The sequence below is a fragment of the Nycticebus coucang genome, chromosome 17 (assembly GCF_027406575.1).
Source record: "Nycticebus coucang isolate mNycCou1 chromosome 17, mNycCou1.pri, whole genome shotgun sequence".
Classification (NCBI taxonomy): Eukaryota; Metazoa; Chordata; class Mammalia; order Primates; family Lorisidae; genus Nycticebus; species Nycticebus coucang.
This window is the reverse complement of record NC_069796.1, coordinates 84,383,813-84,408,290: the sequence shown is the minus strand read 5'-3', so window position 1 is coordinate 84,408,290 and position 24,478 is coordinate 84,383,813. Positions and strand designations below refer to the sequence as shown.

General features: G+C 39.6%; 2 pseudogenes across 1 annotated transcript; both read right to left on the bottom strand.

The window, feature by feature from the left end:
* Positions 1 to 313: 313 nt before the first annotated feature.
* LOC128568586 (eukaryotic translation initiation factor 3 subunit J-like) lies at positions 314 to 3,667 on the bottom strand (annotated as a pseudogene). The gene is made up of 2 exons (XR_008375179.1): positions 3,504 to 3,667; positions 314 to 1,476 (listed from the first exon to the last, which is right to left on the bottom strand). The product of XR_008375179.1 is annotated as a eukaryotic translation initiation factor 3 subunit J-like (transcript).
* A 1,576-nt stretch (positions 3,668 to 5,243) lies between these two features.
* Positions 5,244 to 7,847, bottom strand: LOC128568585 (ATP synthase-coupling factor 6, mitochondrial-like; annotated as a pseudogene).
* Positions 7,848 to 24,478: the final 16,631 nt, after the last annotated feature.

Here is a 24,478-nt window from a genome sequence, read left to right as displayed (position 1 = left end):
GCTGAGATTTTGAAAGCAAATTGTGCTAAACCCATGCATCAATTTGGGGAGAATTGACATATTTACTATGTTGAGTCTTCTGATCCATGTTGTCTCCCCATTTATTTAGATCCTCTTTGATGACTTTGATGAGAATTTTATAGTTTTCAGCCTGTAAAACTTGTAGGTGTTTTGTTAAATTTACACCTATGTGTTTTTAAGCTATTATAAATGTTATCGAATTTTAATTTCACTGTCCATGTGTTCATTACCAACAATAGAAATACAATTAATTTTGCATTTACTTATTAGTTATAGCAGTTTTTTTTTTTAAGACAAAGCAATTTTAATACTAGGTGCACGCCACATGCCCTTGCTGCAAACTGCTTTTCTTGACAAGTTATGAGGTAGTTAAAGGAGGTATGGTTAAGGCTGTATTACTGAATGGTGCTGGTAAATACTACACAATTTTTTATCATGTCACAAACTTTTCTTTCCAATTTAGTGACTGCTGCTATGGAATCAGATAGCAACAATGACAACATTATTAGGTTCGTTTTGTTTTGAACTATGATTTAGTAGCGACTGAGGTTCCCAGTTTTAACCCCTTGGCAGCAAGATCCAAGTTCCCTCATTTGCACATTAGCACCTAAGTGTCAAGGGGTTAAATAACCAGCACAAAAGATACTGCACTTCTGATTGTAGCATTTGGCAGAACTGAAAGGAAAGGAAATTGTGCTACATGTTGAAGGGATTGTGGGCAACATAAAGAAGACACCAGGAGAAGATAAAATGTCACATGAAGTCTTCATAGTCTTGTACATATCCTCCATCATAACCACCATAATCTGCCAGATCGTCTTTCATGGTGGCCTCTAAACCCCCTCCAGGAACCACACCTTTCTTCCTCTTTTTGGCTTTGTTTTGCTTTTCTTGCTTCTGTTTTTCACTGCAAAGCACCGTCAATGAATTGGTGATCTTTTTCAAGTCATCAATTTCCAATGAAATACACACATCTCGAACTAAGACTTCCAAAAAACTGGCATAATACAGTGACTTTTCATATTGTGTAATTTTATCTTTTAGTAACCTTCCAAATTCTGTGAAGTCATCTCTTGAAGTTGGGTTCATAGCATCTATTCCAAACACTGTATCATTAACACGGAAAGTTTCCTTTGCTAGTGCAAGGTCCGACTCTTGCTGCCATTTCTTTAACCGCAGTTTATCTGCTAATGGTTGTTCCGGTGTTAGCACTTTAGGTGCTTCAGGTTCTTCTCACCTCTTTTTAATTTCTTCTTGCCTTTTCTTCTGTTGCCGTTCTTTCTCCTTTATCTTCTCTGCTATGTTTTTTTCTTTTCTGAAATTTTTACTTCCGGTTTTACTTCTGCTTCCTCTTTTTTTTCATCGTCATCATCATCCCAGTTATCCTTGACATCCTCGTCCTGGTCTTCGCCTTCCCAGCGGTCCCCACCGGCGGTGCCGCCGCCCCCGACTTTTCTTTTTTTTTTTTTTTGGCCGGGGCTGGGTTTGAACCCACCACCTCTGGCATATGGGACCAGAGCCCTAGCCCTTTGAGCCACAGGCGCTGCCCGTTATAGCAGTTCTGTATAGATTACTTGAGATTTTCCATGTAGACCCTATCTGTCATCTATAAATAGGAACAGTTTTATTTCTTTCTTTCCAATGATATAGCTTGTACTTCTTTTTCTTGACTTCATTGCGCTGGCTGGAACTTTGAGTCGAATGGTGAACGGCAGTGGTTAGAGAAGTCATCCTGATGCCTTGTTCAAGATCTCAGGTGGAAAGCATCCAATCCTTCATCATTTAATATGATGTTCACTGATTTTTTTGTAGATGTTTTTATCAAGTTGAAGAAGCTCTCATCTATTACCTGTTACCTGAGAGGGGTTTTTTTAAATATTAAATCACTTTAAAGGTTCTGTAAAACGAGTTACTTTTAACCAACATACAGGCTAATATGAAGATTTCAATTGCTAGACATGCAGACTGTTTAACAGGAATGAACTTGTTCTAGCATGTATGGGCTCCATGCATCTTCCTAGATTGTTACATTTCTTCCCATATGAAAACTTTCCCTATCACCTATAATACTTTTTTTTTTTGCAGTTTGGCTGGGGCTGGGTTTGAACCCGCCACCTTGATATATGGGGCCAGCACCCTACTCCTTTGAGCCACAGGTGCTGCCCCCACCTACAATATTTTTTCATACTAAGTCTCCTTTTACACCTCGTTATGGTACATACACCAAAAACATCTGATACACTGACAGATGTCTCCTTTGGTGCCAAATTTTGAGAACCTTCTCAAGGTTCAATGCAATTAAATACTATGAAGAGCTTATATTCTTTTTTTTTTTTTTTTTTTTTTTTTTTGTAGAGACAGAGTCTCACTTTATGGCCCTCTGTAGAGTGCCATAGCCTCACACAGCTCACAGCAACTTCCAACTCCTGGGCTTAAGCAATTCTCTTGCCTCAGCCTCCCGAGCAGCTGGGACTACAGGCGCCCGCCACAACGCCCAGCTATTTTTGCTTTGCAGTTCAGCCAGGGCCAGGTTTGAACCCGCCACCCTCGGTATATGGGGCCAGCACCTTACGGACTGAGCCACAGGCACCGCCCCAAGAGCTTATATTCTTAACAGTTCTACTGTGGTCCTTTCCTCCAACCGGTCTGTTACACCAGGACGCCTGCTGCACTGCCCTGTCACCACCAGCATTGTCCTACCTACTGCTGTAACTCCTGTGGCAGTGCGTGGACACATGCTTGCTATGGGTTAGTAAGAATACAGAGGGTGCCAAAAAATGTATACATATTTTAAGAAAGGGAAAACTGCATTAAAATTGTACCAATATGGCTCGGTGCCCATGGTAACGGCACCAACCACATATACCGAGGCTGGCAGGTTCAAACCCAGCCCAGGCCAGCTAAACAACAATGACAACTGCAACCAAAAAATAGCCAAGTGCTGTGGCGGGCGCCTGTAGTCCCAGCTACTTGGGAGGCTGAGGCAAGAGAACAGCTTAAGCCCAAGAGTTGGAGGTTGCTGTGAGCTGTGACACCATAGCACTCTACCAAGGGCAACATCATGAGACTCTGTCTCAAAAATAAATAAATAAATAAATAAATAAATAAAATTGAAATGATATATACAGACAACAAAAGATGAAGACATGTCATGTTTGACTTCTGAGGTTATAAGTAGTGCTCAAAGTGTCCAGACACTTCTGATTATGGCAAACTACTGCTTGAGCAATATTGACCAAATTTGTATTGCTGTGCATGCTGTTTTAATTTCTTCCTGAAGTTCTCCCAGGGTAGCAGCACACCACATCCTGTAAGGTCCCCCATAGGTAGAAGTTCCAAGGGGCTGTGAAGTCTGGAGAATGTGGGGGAAACTCAACTATACCTCTTGGTCCTAGCCATTGTCTTGGCAAATTCTCATGGAGATAAGCTCTTGCATCTTATTGGAAGTAAAATGAATCATTCCCCAAACGTGTATGCATTACAGGTAAAATGGTGTTTGTAGCATGTGTAGATACACTTGAGCGATAATAGGACCTTCAAAAAATAAGAGTCCAATCAGCCCCCTGAATAACAGGCCACACCAGATGCTGGGGCCTGGTAAACGAACTTCTTTTTCTGCATACGGATTTTCTGGAGCCCAATACATGCTATCTTGTTGGTTCACTATTCCATCTGATTTAAACTGTGCTTCATCAGAGCAAATCGTCTTCCCCACAAACTCATCTACTGTACCCTGTTTTGGAACCACTCAACAATACCACACCCTTATATCAGGGTCATCTTCATTCAGTGCATGAATCTTGGGATGAGAACTTTCCAGTTTGCTGTTCTAAGAATGCATTGTATGCTTGGTCTCTAACTCTCATCTCAAGTGCACACCATTTGGTAGACTTGGGTGGCATGTAGACAGTTCCAACACCAAAGCAGAAGCAGGACCCGTTGTTGTGTGAGGCCTCCCGGATCTCCCTGGATCTCACGCTCACCAGGAATGCGTTATCAGGTATGTTGGAGGTGCTGTTGCACGCTCACGCCTCCCTTGTCTTGTACTTCCACAACGTTCTCAAATTTCAAATACTACTTATGAACAAAAAAATGGCCAGGCACAGTTGCTCACACCTGTAATCCTAGCACTATGAGAGGTGGACATGGGTGGATCACTTGAGCTCAGCCTGAGCAAGAGTGAGGCCCTGTCTCTAAAACCAGCCAGGCGTTGTGGCGGGCCCCTATAATCCCAGCTGCTCAGGAGGCTGAGGCAAGAGGATCACTTAAGCCCAAGACTTTGAGGTTGCTATGAGCTACAATGATGCCATGGAACTCTACCCAGGGAAACAAGGTGAGACTTTGTCCCAGATAAATAAATGAAACAAAAAACCAAGTACCACTTCAAAATGGTCTTGCGCTCCTCTAGGGACAACAGTGTTTCTGCCATTTTCTTTCACTGTCCTGCCTGTAGCATGGTGACCCTAGTATTCTTTTGAGCCAACATCATACTATACATTGTTACCGTACTTCATTCAACTTTGAAAAGTCATGCGTACTACATAAATAACGTTGCTTAAATGTGAACACTTTTTTTTGGTACCGCTGGTATTTGACATTATTAGAGGCCCTTTCCTACTGTAACTGTAGAGTGATAGTTGGTATAAATCAGTTGAAACCCCAGCATCAGAACATTCCAGCTTCAATGGCTTGTTCCTATAGTTTTCAACTTGTGCTTAGAACTACAGACGACAGACCCGCACCGACAATGGAGACAAACTCTGGAGCCCAGGGTTGGCCCAGGTCCAGCTCTTGAAGCAACAAGCATGGTCTGACCTGAAATTTGCAGACTGGATCAGTCTGCCCAACTGCATGGTACAAAGAGACCCAACTGCCAGAGGCCCTATCTGAGAGTTTTATTATGAATAGATGTTGGAATTTATAAAATACTTTTACTATAGCAATTAATAAAACCATGTGATTGTCTTCTTTAGACTGTTAATTACATTAATTGACTATGGAGCCAGCTTTGCACATTGTTGTAGTGTATAATTGTGCTTATGTATTATTGAATTCCACATGCTCATTTTTTTTAACCCTCAATTTTTTACCCAAATAATTTATTTGGGATCAGGGTTAAAAGAACACTTGAGAGTTGTAAAATGTTATGTCTATTCTGAAACTTCTGATTAGTTGCACAACGAATCCATGATAAATTACCAAATTCATTTTACTTTATTTCTTCAGGCCAGGGGTTTCTCAATGGCCTCAAATTTGGGATCTTCAAATTTAAAGTTAGGAAACATAGTCATGTCTGCTTTACTATACATTTGCTTAAGCTTAAAAAGCTCCTCATGCAGGTTTTGCTGACACGCTGGGTTAGTATCAACAGGTCCTCCAGATGCCTGTTGCTTTGATCTGTATTCTCTAATCTTGTCCACGAAAGGGTTTCTGTAAAGGATCAAGTTCCTTATTAAATTCCACTGCTGTCACACCAACATTCCTCCACAAATGGACTGAGACTGCCAGTCGAATGACAGAGGAGAACCTGAAGACCCTCTGAAGAATCACTGTGATTCTGTTATTCGCACTCAGTCCAGAGTTGCCAAGGCCACCGCCACTGCCACTCCATGCACTAAATTTTTTTTTTTTTTACAGTTTTTTGGCCAGGGCTGGGTTTGAACCCGCCACCTCCAGCATATGGGGCCAGCGCCCTACTCCTCTGAGCCATAGGCACTGCCCATCCCTGCACTAATTTTTTTGAGACAGAGTCTCACTTTGTCGCCCTCGGTAGAGTGTCATGACGTCACAGCTCACAGCAACCTCCAGCTCTTGGGCTTAGCTGATTCTCTTCACTCAGCCTCCCGAGTAGCTGGGACTACAGGTGCCCGCCACAACACCTGGCTATTTTTTTGTTGCAGTTTAGCTGGGGCCTGGTTTGAAACCGCCACCCTTGGTATATGGGGCCAACGCCATACTCACCCAGCCACAGGCACCACCCTCAATGTTATATTTTCACTTGCAATGTTTTTTAAATTTCCTTTTGAGAATTCCTCTTAAAATACATGGATTATTTAGAAATATGCTATTAGTTTCCAAGAGTTTAGACATTTTCCTGTTATTTCTCTGTCACTTTTTATAGTTTGATACTATTATAGTTATAGAATATACTCTGTATGATTTCAGTTATTTTGTATTTGTTGAAGTTTGTTTTACGGTGCAAGGTATGATCTATCTTGGTCTACTAACTGTGCTTGAAAGAATGTGTATTCTTGGGCGGCGCCTGTGGCTCAGTGAGTAGGGCGCCAGCCCCATATGCCGAGGGTGGCAGGTTCAAACCCAGCCCCGGCCAAACTGCAACCAAAAAATAAGCCGGGCGTTGTGGCGGGCGCCTGTAGTCCCAGCTGCTCGGGAGGCTGAGGCAAGAGAATCGCGTAAGCCCAAGAGTTAAGAGGTTGCTGTGAGCCGTGTGAAGTCATGGCACTCTACCCGAGGGCAGTACAGTGAGACTCTGTCTCTACAAAAAAAAAAAAAAAAGAAAGAATGTGTATTCTGCTATTGGATGGAATGTTGTATAAATGTTAATTAGACCTTGCTGGTTTATGGGGTTGTTTTCTTCTATATCTAAAAGTTTTTCTGTCTAATGGTTCTATTATTTGTTGAGGAGAATTGTCAAAACCTCCAATTATAATTGTGAAGTTGTCTATTTATTTTTATGTTGCTCTTGTTTTTTCTATGCATATTTTTTCAGGTCTATTTTTTGATACATACATACATGTTTGGAATGAATATGTCTTTTTGACAGACTGATCCTTTCATTTGGTGGATTGGCCCTTTTATTATGCATCTTCCCTCTCTGTCCCTGGTAATTTCTTGGCTCTGAAATCTACTTTTTCTAATATTAATATAGCCTCTCCTGCTTTTTAAAATTAGCCTTCACATGATTTATCTTTTCCAATCCTTGTACTTTTAGCCTGCCTATATCATTATAACTCAAGTGAGTTTGTTGTAAACAGCATATTGTTAGGTCATGTTGCTTAATCCACTTTAATTGGTGGTCTTTCAATTGGTGTCTTTAGCCTACTTATATTTAATGTAATTATTGACACATTAGGGCTTAAGTCTACCATTTTTTCCCCTGATTATTCTCTCTTTCTTTAATTTCTCTGTTTTCTTATTCCTACTTTCCCATAGGTCACTTGAAGGATTTTATTTCAGAATTCCATCTTGATATATATATATAGTTTTTTTAAATGTATCTCTTTTGGATTTGGGGTTGTTGGGCTCTGATTCTTATTTGAAGGTAAAGTGGATGGGATTGCATGTGGGGTAAGAGAGTAAGGGTGAAATTAAGGATATCTCTTAGATATTTGACCTAAATAGCAGGAAGCATGGAAGAGTCACTGACTAAAATAAGGAAAACTGTGACAGGAACACATTTGGGTGTGGGATAAAATCAGGAGCTAAGTCTCAGTCCTGTCAAGATGGAGATTTCTACTGGGCATCCAAGTGAACGTGTTAAGTAGACAGGTTGAATCTTGAATACAAGAGATGATCTGGGCTGGTAATACAGATTTGGGGATCCTTCACATATAGATAATATTTAAAGCTATTAACTTGTTTAAGATCACCTGGAATCTAATATAGATTAAAAAGAAAAAAATATTAGAGAGTCAGGCCTGAAGCACTCAATCTTTAGCATTCCGAGAATATAATGAGAAAATAGCAAAGAAGACTTAGGAAGCAAGTGAGGCAGGTGGAAGGAAAATCAGTACAGTGTCCTAGAAGTCAAGTGAAGTAACTTCAGGAATGAGAACAGACGTTTGGACTTACCTTGCAGAGGTCATCGGTGACCTTGAGTAGAAATTTTGTTAGAATGTCGCACAGTGGGAGGGTGGAGCAAGATGGCAGCCGAGTAACAGCTTCCTTGCATCTGGGCACCGTGAGTCTGGGGATATAGGACTCCAGGCATCTCTGGCTGGTGGGATCTGCCTATCATCACCCCTGAGAGGATACAGGGAGTCAGCGAGAGACTTCTGGACCCCAAGAGGAGGACTAAAACAGTGGAAAACCGGCAAGTGGTCGCGTGTGTTCAATCCGCCTAAACCCGCCTGCAACTGTAAGTTCAGTAGCAGCGAGACTGCAAACCAGAAAGGCCTTACCTGTGAACTGTTTTGGTGTCTTTGGACTTGGCACTCAGCTGAACTGCCTTGGGGAGAGCCTGAGTGGGAGTGCGGAGAACTTTGGCCTTTGTCTAGGGCCCCAGTCTGAGCCGCTGAGCCAGACGGAGCTAATAGAGTTTGGCTCTGGGTCACAGGCAGACATTGTGAGCGATCTGCCCTGGCAAGCTCCGCCCTCAGGGTCGCAGAGCTGGAATTGGGTGGGAGCTGGTAACCCAATGACCAAGTAGCCTAAGGGCGGGGTCTGAGCCGCCTTGCAGCCCTAACCCTCGGGGGCAGAGGGAGACCAGTTTTGACACACAGGGTAAGTGGATAGCCACTTCAGCAGTGATTCCAGCAACAAGCACTTCCCTGAGAAAGCTTCTGCTCAGTAAGTGAACAAGTTCAAAGTGCCTTTTAAGTGGGCTGAAGAGAGATTTAGGGTGTCTACCTGCTGGGGTTCGAGAAACTAGCAGCCTCCAGTCGTATCAGAACTGTGATTAACATCTCATACCCCAGAAGACCACGTGTTGCCCAGACAATATTCAATTCCATATACATACTGCTTTGTTTTTGGTTGCGTGTGTGTTTTTTTCTGTTTGTTTGTTTGGTTTTTTTTTTTTTTTTGGTTTGGTTGGTTTTTTTGTTTATTTTGACGTTCTAGATTGTTGTTTTGTTTTTTAAGATCAACCTTTTCCATACAGATCCTTTTTCTTTCTCAATTTTTCTAGTTTAATTATAATTTCCCATTGCTGCCTATTTCAATAATCAGAACTTCATTTTTATTAGTGTTTCTACCACTATTTTTTGGTTTTTCCAGCCAATTTTATCCCGTAAGGTTTTCTGTTTGCTTGTTTTGGTTTGATTTATAGCATTTTTGTCTTTCCTCTCTACTTGGTGGAGGTGGGGTACTGTGTCTGATCAGGTTAGCAAAGAGCTGCTGACCTCAAGGGAACCACCCCACTTGGCACCCCCAGAAGGTGTTGTTTTTTTTTTTTTAAGGTTGTATCAAAGTACCCTACTGTACACCTATATTGCTCTGTCTCCCTCTTTCTGTGCCTCTCTTCTTTTTGTCAATATTCCTTTCACCCAACCACTCTCCTTTCTCTATTTTTCTTTTTTTTCATTTTTTTTTTCTTTCTTATCACTCGGTCCTCATTTCTTTCATCGCTTTTTTGCTCTTAAACCTTCTCACCCTTCTGGTCCTGTAACCCTTAGTCCACAGGCACAAGAACTTAAAGAGCAAGAGGAATTGAAAGGAAAATTAGGGCAAGTAAACAGATAAAAGAAATCACCCATGAGGAAGAATCAGCAGAAAACTCCAGGCAACATGAAGAACCAGTCCAGAACTACCCCGCCAAGGGACCATGAGGTAGCTACTGCAGAGGATTCCACCTATACAGAAATGTTAGGAATGACAGAAAGGGAATTTAGAATACACATGTTGAAAACAATGAAGGAAATGATGGAAACAATGAAGGAAACTGTTAATAAAGTGGAAAATAACCAAAAGGAAACTCAAAAACAGAATCAAATAAGAGATGAACGATATGAAGAATATAAAAAGGATATAGCAGAGCTGAAGGAAATGAAACAGTCAATCAGGGAACTTAAAGATGCAATGGAAAGTATCAGCAACAGGTTAGACCATGCAGAAGAAAGAATTTCAGAGGTAGAAGACAAAGTTTTTGAGATAACTCAGATAGTAAAAGAGGCAGAAAAGAAGAGAGAGAAAGCAGAACGTTCACTGTCAGAATTATGGGACTTTATGAAGCGTTCCAACATACGAGTTATAGGAATTCCAGAAGGGGAAGAAGAATGCCCCAGAGGAATGGAAGCCATACTAGAGAATATTATAAAAGAAAATTTCCCAAATATCACCAAAGATTCTGACACACTGCTTTCAGAGGGATATCGGACCCCAGGTCGCCTCAACTCTAACCGAGCTTCTCCAAGACACATTGTCATGAACCTGTCCAAAGTCAAGACCAAAGAAAAGATTCTGCAAGCTGCCAGGAGTAAGCGCCAGTTGACCTACAGGGGCAAATCCATCAGATTGACCGCAGACTTCTCTAATGAAACTTTCCAAGCAAGAAGACAATGGTCATCTACCTTTAATCTACTTAAACAGAACAATTTTCAGCCCAGAATTCTGTACCCTGCTAAGCTAAGCTTCAAAATTGATGGAGAAATCAAATCATTTATGGATATACAAACATTGAGGAAATTCGCCACAACAAGACCAGCTCTACAGGAAATACTTCAACCTGTTCTGCACACTGACCACCACAATGGATCAGCAGCAAAGTAAGAACTCAGAAATTAAAGGACAGAACCTAACCTCCACACTGATGCAAAAGATAAAACTAAGCAATGGACTCTCACAAAATAAGTCGAATAGAATACTACCACACTTGTCAATTATCTCAATAAATGTTAATGGCTTGAATTCCCCACTGAAGAGACATAGATTGGTTGACTGGATTAAAAAACACAAGCCATCCATTTGCTGTCTGCAAGAAACACACCTGGCTTCAAAAGACAAATTAAAGCTCCGAGTCAAGGGTTGGAAGACAATTTTTCAGGCAAATGGAATTCAGAAGAAAAGAGGAGTTGCAATCTTATTTTCAGACACATGTGGATTTAAAGCAACTAAAGTCAAAAAAGACAAAGATGGTCACTTTATATTGGTCAAGGGAAAAATACAACAAGAAGACATTTCAATTCTAAATATTTATGCACCCAATTTAAATGCTCCCAGATTCTTGAAGCAGACCTTACTCAGTCTGAGCAATATGATATCTGATAATACCATCATAACAGGGGACTTTAACACTCCTCTTACAGAGCTGGACAGATCCTCTAAACAGAAATTAAACAAGGATATAAGAGACTTAAATGAGACTCTAGAACAACTGTGCTTGATAGACGCATATAGAACACTCCACCCCAAAGATAAAGAATATACATTCTTCTCATCACCCCATGGAACATTCTCCAAAATTGATCATATCCTGGGACACAAAACAAATATCAACAGAATCAAAAGAATTGAAATTTTACCTTGTATCTTCTCAGACCATAAGGCACTAAAGGTGGAACTCAACTCTAACAAAAATGCTCGACCCCACCCAAAGGCATGGAAACTAAACAATCTTCTGTTGAATAACAGATGGGTGCAGGAAGAAATAAAACAGGAAATCATTAACTTCCTTGAGCATAACAACAATGAAGACACAAGCTACCAAAAACTGTGGGATACTGCAAAAGCAGGTTTGAGAGGAAAATTCATCGCTTTAGATGCCTACATTCGAAAAACTGAAAGAGAGCACATCAACAATCTCACAAGAGATCTTATGGAATTGGAAAAAGAAGAACAAGCTAAGCCTAAACTCAGTAGAAGAAAAGAAATATCCAAAATCAAATCAGAGATCAATGAAATTGAAAACAAAAGAATCATTCAGAAAATTAATGAAACAAGGAGTTGGTTTTTTGAAAAAATAAATAAAATAGATAAACCATTGGCCAGACTAACGAGGAATAGAAAAGTAAAATCTCTAGTAACCTCAATCAGAAATGATAAAGGGGAAATAACAACTGATCCCACAGAGATACAAGAGATCATCTCTGAATACTACCAGAAACTCTATGCCCAGAAATTTGACAATGTGAAAGAAATGGATCAATATTTGGAATCACACCCTCTCCCTAGACTCAGCCAGGAAGAAATAGAGCTCCTGAACAGACCAATTTCAAGCACTGAGATCAAAGAAACAATAAAAAAGCTTCCAACCAAAAAATGCCCTGGTCCAGATGGCTTCACTCCAGAATTCTATCAAACCTTCAAGGAAGAGCTTATTCCTGTACTGCAGAAATTATTCCAGAAAATTGAGGAAGAAGGAATCTTCCCCAACACATTCTATGAAGCAAACATCACCCTGATACCAAAACCAGGAAAAGACCCAAACAAAAAGGAGAATTTCAGACCAATCTCACTCATGAACATAGACGCAAAAATTCTCAACAAAATCCTAGCCAATAGATTACAGCTTATCATCAAAAAAGTCATTCATCATGATCAAGTAGGCTTCATCCCAGGGATGCAAGGCTGGTTTAACATACGCAAGTCTATAAACGTTATCCACCATATTAACAGAGGCAAAAATAAAGATCACATGATCCTCTCAATAGATGCAGAAAAAGCATTTGATAAAATCCAGCATCCTTTTCTAATTAGAACTCTGAAGAGTATAGGCATAGGTGGCACATTTCTAAAACTGATTGAAGCTATCTATGACAAACCCACAGCCAATATTTTACTGAATGGAGTAAAACTGAAAGCTTTTCCTCTTAGAACTGGAACCAGACAAGGTTGTTCTCTGTCACCTTTACTATTCAACATAGTGCTGGAAGTTCTAGCCAATACAATTAGGCAAGACAAGGAAATAAAGGGAATCCAAATGGGAGCAGAGGAGGTCAAACTCTCCCTCTTTGCTGATGACATGATCTTATACTTAGAGAACCCCAAAGACTCAACCACAAGACTCCTAGAAGTCATCAAAAAATACAGTAATGTTTCAGGATATAAAATCAATGTCCACAAGTCAGTAGCCTTTGTGTACACCAATAACAGTCAAGATGAGAAGCTAATTAAGGACACAACTCCCTTCACCATAGTCTCAAAGAAAATCAAATACCTAGGAATATACCTAACGAAGGAGGTGAAGGACCTGTATAAAGAAAACTATGAAATCCTCAGAAAGGAAATAGCAGAGGATATTAACAAATGGAAGAACATACCATGCTCATGGATGGGAAGAATCAACATTGTTAAAATGTCCATACTTCCCAAAGCAATCTACCTATTCAATGCCATTACTATCAAAATACCAACATCATACTTTCAAGATTTGGAAAAAATGATTCTGCGTTTTGTATGGAACTGGAAAAAACCCCGTATAGCTAAGGCAGTTCTCTGTAATAAAAATAAAGCTGGGGGCATCAGCATACCAGATTTTAGTCTGTACTACAAAGCCATAGTGCTCAAGACAGCATGGTACTGGCACAAAAACAGAGACATAGACACTTGGAATCGAATGGAAAACCAGGAAATGAAACTAACATCTTACAACCACCTAATCTTTGATAAACCAAACAAGAACATACCTTGGGGGAAAGACTCCCTATTCAATAAATGGTGTTGGGAGAACTGGATGTCTACATGTAAAAGACTGAAACTGGACCCACACCTTTCCCCACTCACAAAAATTGATTCAAGATGGATAAAGGACTTAAACTTAAGGCATGAAACAATAAAAACCCTCCAAGAAAGCATAGGAAAAACACTGGAAGATATTGGCCTGGGGAAAGACTTCATGAAGAAGACTGCCATGGGAATTGCAACAACAACAAAAATAAACAAATGGGACTTCATTAAACTGAAAAGCTTCTGTACAGCTAAGGAGACAATAACCAAAGCAAAGAGACAACCTACACAATGGGAAAGGATATTTGCATATTTTCAATCAGACAAAAGCTTGATAACTAGGATCTATAGAGAACTCAAATTAATCCACATGAAAAAAGCCAACAATCCCTTATATCAATGGGCAAGAGACATGAATAGAACTTTCTCTAAAGACGACAGACGAATGGCTAACAAACACATGAAAAAATGTTCATCATCTCTATATATTAGAGAAATGCAAATCAAAAACAACCCTGAGATATCATCTAACCCCAGTGAGAATGGCCCACATCACAAAATCTCAAAACTGCAGATGCTGGCGTGGATGTGGAGAGAAGGGAACACTTTTACACTGCTGGTGGGACTGCAAACTAGTACAACCTTTCTGGAAGGAAGTATGGAGAATCCTCAAAGCACTCAAGCTAGACCTCCCATTTGATCCTGCAATCCCATTACTGGGCATCTACCCAGAAAGAAAGAAATCCTTTTATCATAAGGACACTTGTACTAGACTGTTTATTGCAGCTCAATTTACAATCGCCAAAATGTGGAAACAGCCTAAATGCCCACCAACCCAGGAATGGATTAACAAGCTGTGGTATATGTATACCATGGAATACTATTCAGCCATTAAAAAAAATGGAGACTTTACATCCTTCGTATTAACCTGGATGGACGTGGAAGATATTATTCTTAGTAAAGCATCACAAGAATGGAGAAGCATGAATCCTATGTACTCAATTTTGATATGAGGACAATTAATGACAATTATGGTTATGGGGGGGGAAACAGAAAGAGGGAAGGAGGGAGGTGGGTGGGGCCTTGGTGTGTGTCACACTTTATGGGGGCAAGACATGATTGCAAGAGGGACTTCACCTAACAATTGCAATCAGTGTAACCTGGCTTATTGTACCCTCAATGAATCCCCAACAATAAAAAAAAAAGAATGTCGCACAGTGAAGGCTTTATTGGTGTATTAGTCAGACTTCTACAGATAAAACCAGTAGAAGATAGATAGATAGATAAATAGATAGAGGATTTACAAAGGAATTGGTTCGCACATAAATCACTTTATTCTTGAAAAGATGCTCTGAACTTTCCTTATATGTAAGTTTTGCGGTTTTTGGCTGGGGCTGGGTTTGAACCTGCCACCTCCAGCATATGGGGCCAGCTCCCTACTCCTGTGAGCCACAGGCACCACCCTATATTGTAAGTTTTGGCATGGGCTTACATTTTTCTGAAGTCAATGTCTATAATTCTCAAAGGTCTGAATATATCTAATTGTATAACCTTTTTAGTGGTTGCCATGGGTCTCATACTTTACATAACTTATCACAGTCTAATGGTGTCATTTTACCAGCTTGAGTGAAGTAGAAACATCACCTTTTTATGTCTCTTTACCCTCTGCCATTTATGATATAATTGTCAGAAATATTACCGCTACATGCATCAAGAGCCACATTAGATAGCATTGTAATTTTTACTTCTGCCATCAAACATAATTTGGAAAACGCAAGAAGGGAAGGAAAGTCTATTGTATCAATCTATATTTTTGTTCTTTCCACTGTTCTTTTTTCCTGATGTTACAAGAGACCATCTTTTGTCATTTTCTTTCTGTTTAGGGAACTTTCTCTGGATGTTATTTTAGGGTAGATCTGCTGGCAACAAATTCTCTTAGTTTTCCATTATCTGAGAATGTCTTAATTTCCCCTTTATTTCTAAAGCATATTTTCCATGAATGTAGAATTCTGGACTGACATTACTTTTCTTTCATCACTTAAAAAATGTTCTAGCCTCCATGGTTTCTGATGAGAAACCTACTGTAATTTGATGTTTTAAGTAGATAACAGTTAAAGTGTCTCTGAATTCTTTTGAGTTGTTTCCCTGTCTTTAGTTTTCAGATCTTTGACTATGATGTGCCTTGGCATGGATTTCTTTGGGTTTATCCTATTTAAGGTTAATTTAGCTTCCTGAATCTAGGTTTATGTCTTTGCCAAATTTTTAGCCATTATTTCTCCAAACACTTTTCAGTCCCACCCTTTTTCTCCTCTCCTTCTGTAACTTTGATGATATAAGTGTTAAATCTTTTGTTACAGTCCCACCTGTTTCTGAAGTTCTGTTGTTAGAAGGTTGTCAGTCTATTTTCTTTCTGTTGTTTAGATTGGATAATATTGTATATATATAATATATAATTTTATTTTTAAGTTCACTGATTCTTTCCTCTGGCCCCTCCATTCTGCTGTTAAGCCCATCCATGGAGTTTTTTATTTCATTATTATGTATTTTATCCTAAATACGCTATCTAGTTTTTTTTTATATCTTCTATTTCTTCGCTGAGACTTTCTACTTTTTTGTTTCATGCATATTCATAATTTGCACAATGCAGCATTTTTATGATGGCTGCTTTAAAATTCTTATCAGATAATTACAGTATCTGTATCATCTTGGTGTTGGTGTCTAATCAATTGACTTTTCTCACTCACCTTGAGATCTTCCTGTTTCTTGGTATGGTGAGTCACTTTTTTAAATTAAAATATGGACATTCTGGTGATTAGGCTATAAGACTCCAGATCTTATTTAAATCTTGTGTTTAAGCAGACTCTACTACCACTCTAGCAGGAGAAGCAAGGTGCTGTCTCATTACTGCCAAGTAAGGGTAAAAGTCCAGAAGTCTATTTTCTCCAGAAATCCAGCCTCATTGACACCCAAGTGAAGGGAAAGGGCTACTTTTTACTACTGGGGAGGAGTGGGACCCCTGGGTCTCACTGAGCTTCCACTGATACTACCCTCCCTAGATGGGCAGGGGTGCCTCATGATTGCTCTCTACACGATTCCTGGAGAAGGTAGCCCCCTTACTGCTGAGCAGTGGTTAATTCCTCTCCCCTGACACCACTCCAACAATAAGGCAAAGGGTGCCTTGTTACTACTTGGGGGAAGTGGAAGTGAAGACTCTCCACAAGTGGTCTCCATGGCCACAGTCAGCTGTTTGGGTGGGATAGCTATGTTTTGTTATCACCCAGCAGGCATAAAAGCCCTGGCTCCTAACTTGACTATCTCTGACATGACCCCACTGATGGGGACAGAGATTGGAGTATCTCTTTACAGTCCTGCGAGCATCTTACAAGGGTATATGTGAATCCTAGTAAATGTGGAATGTAAAGGTCTTAGCAAAATAACTAAGAAAATGCTACAAAAGCTATGTTAACTAATGTGATGAAAATGTGTCAAACGATCTATGAACCAAGTGTATGGTGCCCCACGATCATACTAATGTACACAGCTATGGTTTAATAAAAATAAATAAAATAAAAAAAAAAAGAATGGAAGTCTAAGCTCTCCACATAGCCTCTGCTCGTGGGGGCGGGGGCAATGTTTTTTCCTGTGTTTGGCTGGAGTAGAGCAGTTATTGACTAAAAGTTTTCTGTCTTGCTAGACTACCTCTTTCCTGGTTCTTCGGCTGCAAAGAGCAGGCTTTGGTGAGTCCTTTAACCATGCTCCCTCTTTCTCTACACCCGGTAAGGTCTTCTTACACTTGTTTTTTGTTTGTTTTGTTTTATTTTGTTTTTTGAGACAGGGTCTCACTCTGCTGCCCAGGCTGGAGTGTAGTAGCTCACTGCAACTTCCAACTCCTGCCTCAGCCTCCCATGTAGCTGGGACTACAGGTGTGTGTGCACCACCACATCTGACTAATTTTTTCTTTTTTGTAGTAGGGTCCCAGGCTGATCTCAAAGTCCTGGCTGAATTGATCCTACCACCTTGGCCTCCCAAAGTGTTGGGATTATAGATGCGAGTCACTACACCTGGCATTCTTAGGCTTGCTTTATATATCATTTCTAAGAGTGTTAGTTCTACTTAGAGGAAGAATAGAGAAAAGCACATCTACTCCAGCTTTTCAGAAGCAGAATGGAAGATACTGTTTAATACAGTCAATTTTATCAGCCTCATTCTATGGTTTTTAATTTTGAGTGATAGAAAGGCTGCCTCCATTTCAAGGTTGTAAAAAAAAACTTGCCGTGTTTTCTTCTGGTAATTTTATAATTTCATTTTTAAAATTTAAATCTTTGGTCTATTTAAAATTTATCCTCATGAGCAGTGTGAGGTACAAATCTAAACTTTTTCCAAATGGTTGCCCAGTTATTTCAGCAGTTGCTGCTAACTAAGATATAGATATTCATAATTACTACAACTTCGCTGTGAATTATACCTTTCAACATCATAAAATGTCCTTCTTTGGCTCAGTTTTAACACTTTTATCTAAATTCTGTCTTTTCTAATGTTACGAGTAGACCCCCTGATTTATTTACTTATTTACTTGTATTTGATGTGCCTTTACCTCTCCTTTCATTAGTAGTTTTAATCTCTGAAAATGTAGTACATGGCATAGAACTTTATTTTGCTTTGTGAAGCAAACTGAAAAATCTCTCTCCTTTAAAAGATGAGTTAGGAGTGAGAGCAAGATGGCAGCCAAGTAACAGCTTCCCTGCAACTGGGCACCGTGAATCTGGGGAGATAAGACTCCAGGCATCTCTGGCTGGTGGGATCTGCCAATAATCATCCCTTTGAGGATACAGGGAGTCAGCAAGAGACTTAAGGACCCCAGGAGGTGGACAAAAACAGTGGAAAACTGGCAAGTGGTTGCATGTGTTTGATTGGTCTAATCCTGCAGGCAGCTGTAAGTACAGCAGCAGTGAGACTGCAAACCGGAAAGGCCTTACCTGTAGACTGTTTGGGTGTCTTTGGACTTGGCACTCAGTTGAACTGCCTTGGGGAGAGCTTGAGCAGGAGTGCAGAGAACTTTGGGTGTTGTCTAAGACCCCAGACTGAGCCACTGAGCCAGACGGAGCAAATAATGTTTGGCTGTAGGCTGCAGGGAGCCATTGTGAGAGAACTGCCCCAGCAAGCTCCACCCTCCAGGTCCCAGAGCAAGGATTGGTTGGGAACTAGTAACCTAGTGACTGAGCAGCCTAAAGGCAGGTACTGAACTAGGGGCAGAGTGAGACCGGTTTTGGCACAGTGGTCCACAGGCACAGCAACTTATAGAGCAAGAGGAAGTGAAAGGAAAATTAGGGCAAGGAAATGGATAAAAGAAATCACTCATGAGGAAGAATCAGCAGAAAACTCCTGGCAACATGAAGAACCAGTCCAGAGCAACCCCTCCAAGGGACCATGAGGTAGCTACTGCAGAAGATTCCACCTATAAAGAAATGTTAGGAATGATAGAAAGGGAATTTAGAATACACATGATGAAAACAATGAAGGAAATAAAGTGGAAAATAACCAAAAGGAAATCCAAAAACAGAATCAAATAAGAGATGAATGATATGAAGAAAATAGAAAGGATATACCAGAGCTGAAGGAACTGAAGCAGTCAATTAGGGAACTTAAGGATGCAATGGAAAGTATCAGCAACAGCTTAGACCCTGCAAAAGAAAGACTTTCAGAGGTAGAGGACAAAGTCATTGAGATAACTCAGATACCTAAAGAGGCAGAAAGGAAGAGAGACAAAGCAGAACATTCAATGTCAGAATTATGGGACTTTATGAAGCGTTCCAACATACGAGTTATAGGAATCCCAGAAGGGGAAAAAGAATGGCCCAGAGGAATGGAAGCCATACTAGAGAATATTATAAAGGAAAATTCCCCAAATATTACCAAAGATTCTGACACACTGCTTTCAGAGGGATATCAGACCCCAGGTTGCCTCAACTCTAACCAAGCTTCTCCAAGACACATTGTGATGAACCTGTCCAAACTCAAGACAAAAGAAAATATTCTACAAGCTGCAAGGAGTAAGTGCCAGTTGACCTACAGGGGCAAATCCATCAGAGTGACTGTAGACTTCTCTAATGAAACTTTCCGAGCAAGAAGATAGTGGTTATCTACCTTTAATCAACTTAAACAGAAAATTTCCAGCCCAGAATTTTATACCCTGCTAAGCTAAGCTTTAAAATTGACGGAGAAATCAAATCATTTATGGATATACAAACATTGAGGAAATTCGCCACAACAAGACCAGCTCTACAGGAAATTTTTCAACCTGTTCTACACACTGACCATCATAATGGATCAGCAGCAAAGTAAGAACTCAGATATTAAAGGACAGAACCTAACTTCCACACTGATGCAAAAGATAAAACTAAGCAATGGACTCTCACAAAATAAGATGAATAGAATACTACCACACTTATTAATTATCTCAATAAATGTTAATGGCTTGAATTCCCCCACTGAAGAGACATAGATTGGCTGACTGGGTTAAAAAACATAAGCCATCCATTTACTGTCTGCAAGAAACACACCTGGCTTCAAAAGACAAATTAAAACTCCGAGTCAAGGGTTGAAAGACAATTTTTCAGGCAAATGGAATTCAGAAGAAAAGAGGAGTTCAATCTTATTTTCAGATACATGTGGATTTAAAGCAACTAAAGTCAAAAAAGACAAAGATGGTCACTTTATATTGGTCAAGGGAAAAATACAACAAGAAGACATTTCGATTCTAAATATTTGTGCACCCAATTTAAATGCTCCCACATTCTTGAAACACACCCTACTCAGTCTGAGCAATATGATATCCGATAATACCATAATAACAGGGAACTTTAACACTCCTCTTACAGAGCTGGACAGATCCTCTAAACAGAAGTTAAACAAAGATATAGAGATTTAAATGAGACCCTAGAACAACTGTGCTTGATAGACGCATATAGAACACTCCTCCCCAAAGATAAAGAATATACATTCTTGTCATCACCCCATGGAACATTCTCCAAAATTGATCATATCCTGGGACACAAAACAAATATCAACAGAATCAAAAGAATTGAAATTTTACCTTGTATCTTCTCAGACCATAAGGCACTAAAGGTGGAACTCAACTCTAACAAAAACGTTCAACCCCACATAAAGGCATGGAAATTTTTTTTTTCACGTTAAACAGAATTTTTTATTGTTGGGGATTCATTGAGGGTACAATAAGCCAGATTACACTGATTGCAATTGTTAGGCAAAGTCCCTCTTGCAATCATGTCTTGCCCCCATAAAGCGTGACAGACACCAAGGCCCCACCCCCTTCCCTCCGTCCCTCTTTCTGAAAGGCATGGAAATTAAACAACCTTCTGTTGAATAACAGATGGGTGCAGGAAGAAATAAAACAGGAAATCATTAACTTCCTTGAGCATAACAACAATGAAGACATAAGCTACCAAAACCTGTGGGATACTGCAAAAGCAGTTTTGAGAGGAAAATTTATCACTTTAGATGCCTACCTTTAAAAAAACAGAAAGAGAGCACATCAACAAACTCACAAGCCATCTTCTGAAATTGGAAAAAGAAGAACAATCTAAGCCTAAACCCAGTAGAAGAAAAGAAATATCCAAAATCAAATCAGGGATCAATGAAATTGAGAACAAAAGAATCATTCAGAAAATTAATGAAACAATGAGTTGGTTTTTTGAAAAAATAAATAAAATAGATAAACCATTGGCCAGACTAACTACAAATAGAAAAGTAAAATCTCTAGTAACCTCAATCAGAAATGATAAAGGGGAAATAACAACTGATCCCACAGAGATACAAGAGATCATCTCTGAATACTACCAGAAACTCTATGCCCAGAAATTTGACAATGTGAAGGAAATGGATCAATATTTGGAATCATACCCTCTCCCTAGACTTAGCCAGGAAGAAATAGAGCTCCTGAACAGACCAATCTCAAGCACTGAGATTAAAGAAACAATAAAAAAGCTTCCAACCAAAAAATGCCCTGGTCCTGATGGCTTCACACCAGAATTCTATCAAACCTTCAAGGAAGAGCTTATTCCTGTACTGCAGACATTATTCCAAAAATTGAGGAGGAAGGAATCTTCCCCAACTCGTTCTACAAAGCAAACATCACCCTGATACCAAAACCAGGAAAAGATCCAACCATAAAGGAGAATTTCAGACCAATTTCACTCATGAATATAGATACAAAAATTCTCAACAAAATCCTAGCCAATAGATTACAACTTATCATCAAAAAAGTCATACATCATGATCAAGTAGGCTTCATCTCAGGGATGCAAGGCTGGTTTAACATATGCAAGTCCATAAACGTTATCCACCATATTAACAGAGGCAAAAATAAAGGTCATATGATCCTCTCAATAGATGCAGAAAAAGCATTTGATAAAATCCAGCATCCTTTTCTAATTAGAACACTGAAGAGTATAGGCATAGGTGGCACATTTCTAAAACTGATCAAAGCTATCTATGACAAACCCACAGCCAATATTTTACGGAATGGAGCAAAACTGAAAGCTTTTCTTCTTAGAACTGGAACCAGACAAGGCTGTCCTCTGTCACCTTTACTATTCAACATAGTGCTGGAAGTTCTAGCCAATACAATTAGGCAAGACAAGGAAATAAAGGGAATCCAAATGGGAGCAGAGGAGGTCAAACTTTCCCTCTTTGCTGACGACATGATCTTATACTTAGAGAACCCCAAAGACTTAACCACAAGACTCCTAGAAGTCATCAAAAAATACAGTAATGTTTCAGAATATAAAATCAATGTCCACAAGTCAGTAGCCTTTGTATACGCCAATAACAGTCAAGATGAAAAGCAAATTAAGGACACAACTCCCTTCACCATAGTTTCGAAGAAAATGAAATACCTAGGAATATACCTAACAAAGGAGGTGAAGGACCTCTATAAAGAAAATTATGAAATCCTCAGAAAGGAAATACCAGAGGATATTAACAAATGGAAGAACATACCATGCTCATGGATAGGAAGAATCAACATTGTTAAAATGTCTATACTTCCCAAAGCAATCTACCTATTTAATGCCATGCCTATTAAAATACCAATATCATACTTTCAAGATTTGGAAAAAATTATTCCGTGTTTTGTATGGAACCATAAAAAAACCCATATAGCTAAGGCAGTTCTTAGTAATAAAAATAAAGCTGGGGGCATCATCCTACCAGATTTTAGGCTGTACTACAAAGCCATAGTGGTTAAGACAGCGTGGTACTGGCACAAAAATAGAGACATAGACACTTGGAATCGAATAGAAAACCAGGAAAGGAAACTAACATCTGACAATCACCTAATCTTTGATAAACCAAACAAGAACATACCTTGGGGGAAAGACTCCCTATTCAATTAATGGTGTTGGGAGAACCGGATATCGACATGTAAAAGACCGAAACTGGACCCGAACCTTTCCCCACTCACAAATATTGATTCAAGATGGATAAAGGACTTAAATTTAAGGCATGAAACAATAAAAATCCTCAAAGAAAGCATAGGAAAAACACTGGAAGATATTAGCCTGGGGAAAGACTTTATGAAGAAGACTGCCATGGCTCTTGCTACAACAACAAAAATAAACAAATGGGACTTTATTAAACTGAAAAGCTTCTGTGCAGCTAAGGAGACAACAACCAAAGGAAATAGACAACCTACACAATGAGAAAGGATATTTGCATATTTTAAATCAGACAAAAGCTTGATAACTAGGATCTATAGAGAACTCAAATTAATCCACATGAAAAAAGCCAACAATCCCATATATCAATGGGCAAAAGCCATGAACAGAACCTTCTCTAAAGAAGATAGATGAATGGCTAAGAAACATATGAAAAAATGTTCATCATCCCTATCTATTAGAGAAATGCAAATCAAAACCACCCTGAGATACCATCTAACCCCAGCGAGAATGGCCCATATCACAAAATCTCAAAACTGCAGATGCTGGCGTGGATGTGGAGAGAAGGGAACACTTTTACACTGCTGATGGGACTGCAAACTAGTACAACCTTTTTGGAAGGAAGTATGGAGAAACCTCAAAGCACTCAAGCTAGACCTCCCATTTGATCCTGCAATCCCATTACTGGGCATCTACCCAGAAGGAAAAAAATCCTATTATCATAAGGACACTTGCACTAGACTATTTATTGCAGCTCAATTTACAATCACCAAAGTGTGGAAACAGTCTAAATGCCCACCAACCCAGGAATGGATTAACAAGCTGTGGTATATGTACACCATGGAATACTATTCAGCCATTAAAAAAAATGGAGATTTTGCATCCTTTTTATTAACGTGGATGGAAGTGGAACACATTATTCTTAGTAAAGCATCACAAGAATGGAGAAGCATGAATCCTATGTACTCAATATTGATATGAGGACAATTAATGACAATTAAGGTCACGGTGGGGAGTGGGGGAAAGGAAGAGCAGAGAGAGGGAAGGAGGGAGGGGGGTGGGGCCTTGGTGTGTGCCATGCCTTTGAGGGGGAAGACACGATTGCAAGAGGGACTTTACCTAACAAATGCAATCAGTGTAACCTGGTTTACGGTACCCTCAATGAATCCCCAACAATAAAAAAAAAAGAAATATTAATTAAAAAAACTACAGAAAAAGATAAATAAAATAAAATAAAATAAAAGGTGAGTTAAGTCCATTTATGTTTATCACTATGAATTTGTTCTTAGTTTGCTTCATATATATATGTGTGTGTGTGTATATATATATATAGATATATATATATTTTTTTAGAGTCTCACTTTGTCATCCTTGGTAAAATGCCCTGCTGTCATAACTCACAACAACTTCAAATTCTTGGGCTCAGGTGATTCCCTTGCCTCAGCCTCCCAAGCAGCTACAACTATAGGTGCCGTCCATAATGCCCAGCTATTTTTAGAGACAGGGTCTGGCTCTTGCTCAGGCTGTCCTCAAACTCCTGAGCTCAGGCAATCCACCTGCCTTGGCCTCCCAGGGTGCTGGGAGCACAGGCATGAGGCACCGTGCCCAGCCCCTATATATATTTTAAACTATTTCAGTATGTAGTCTATTTTATTTGC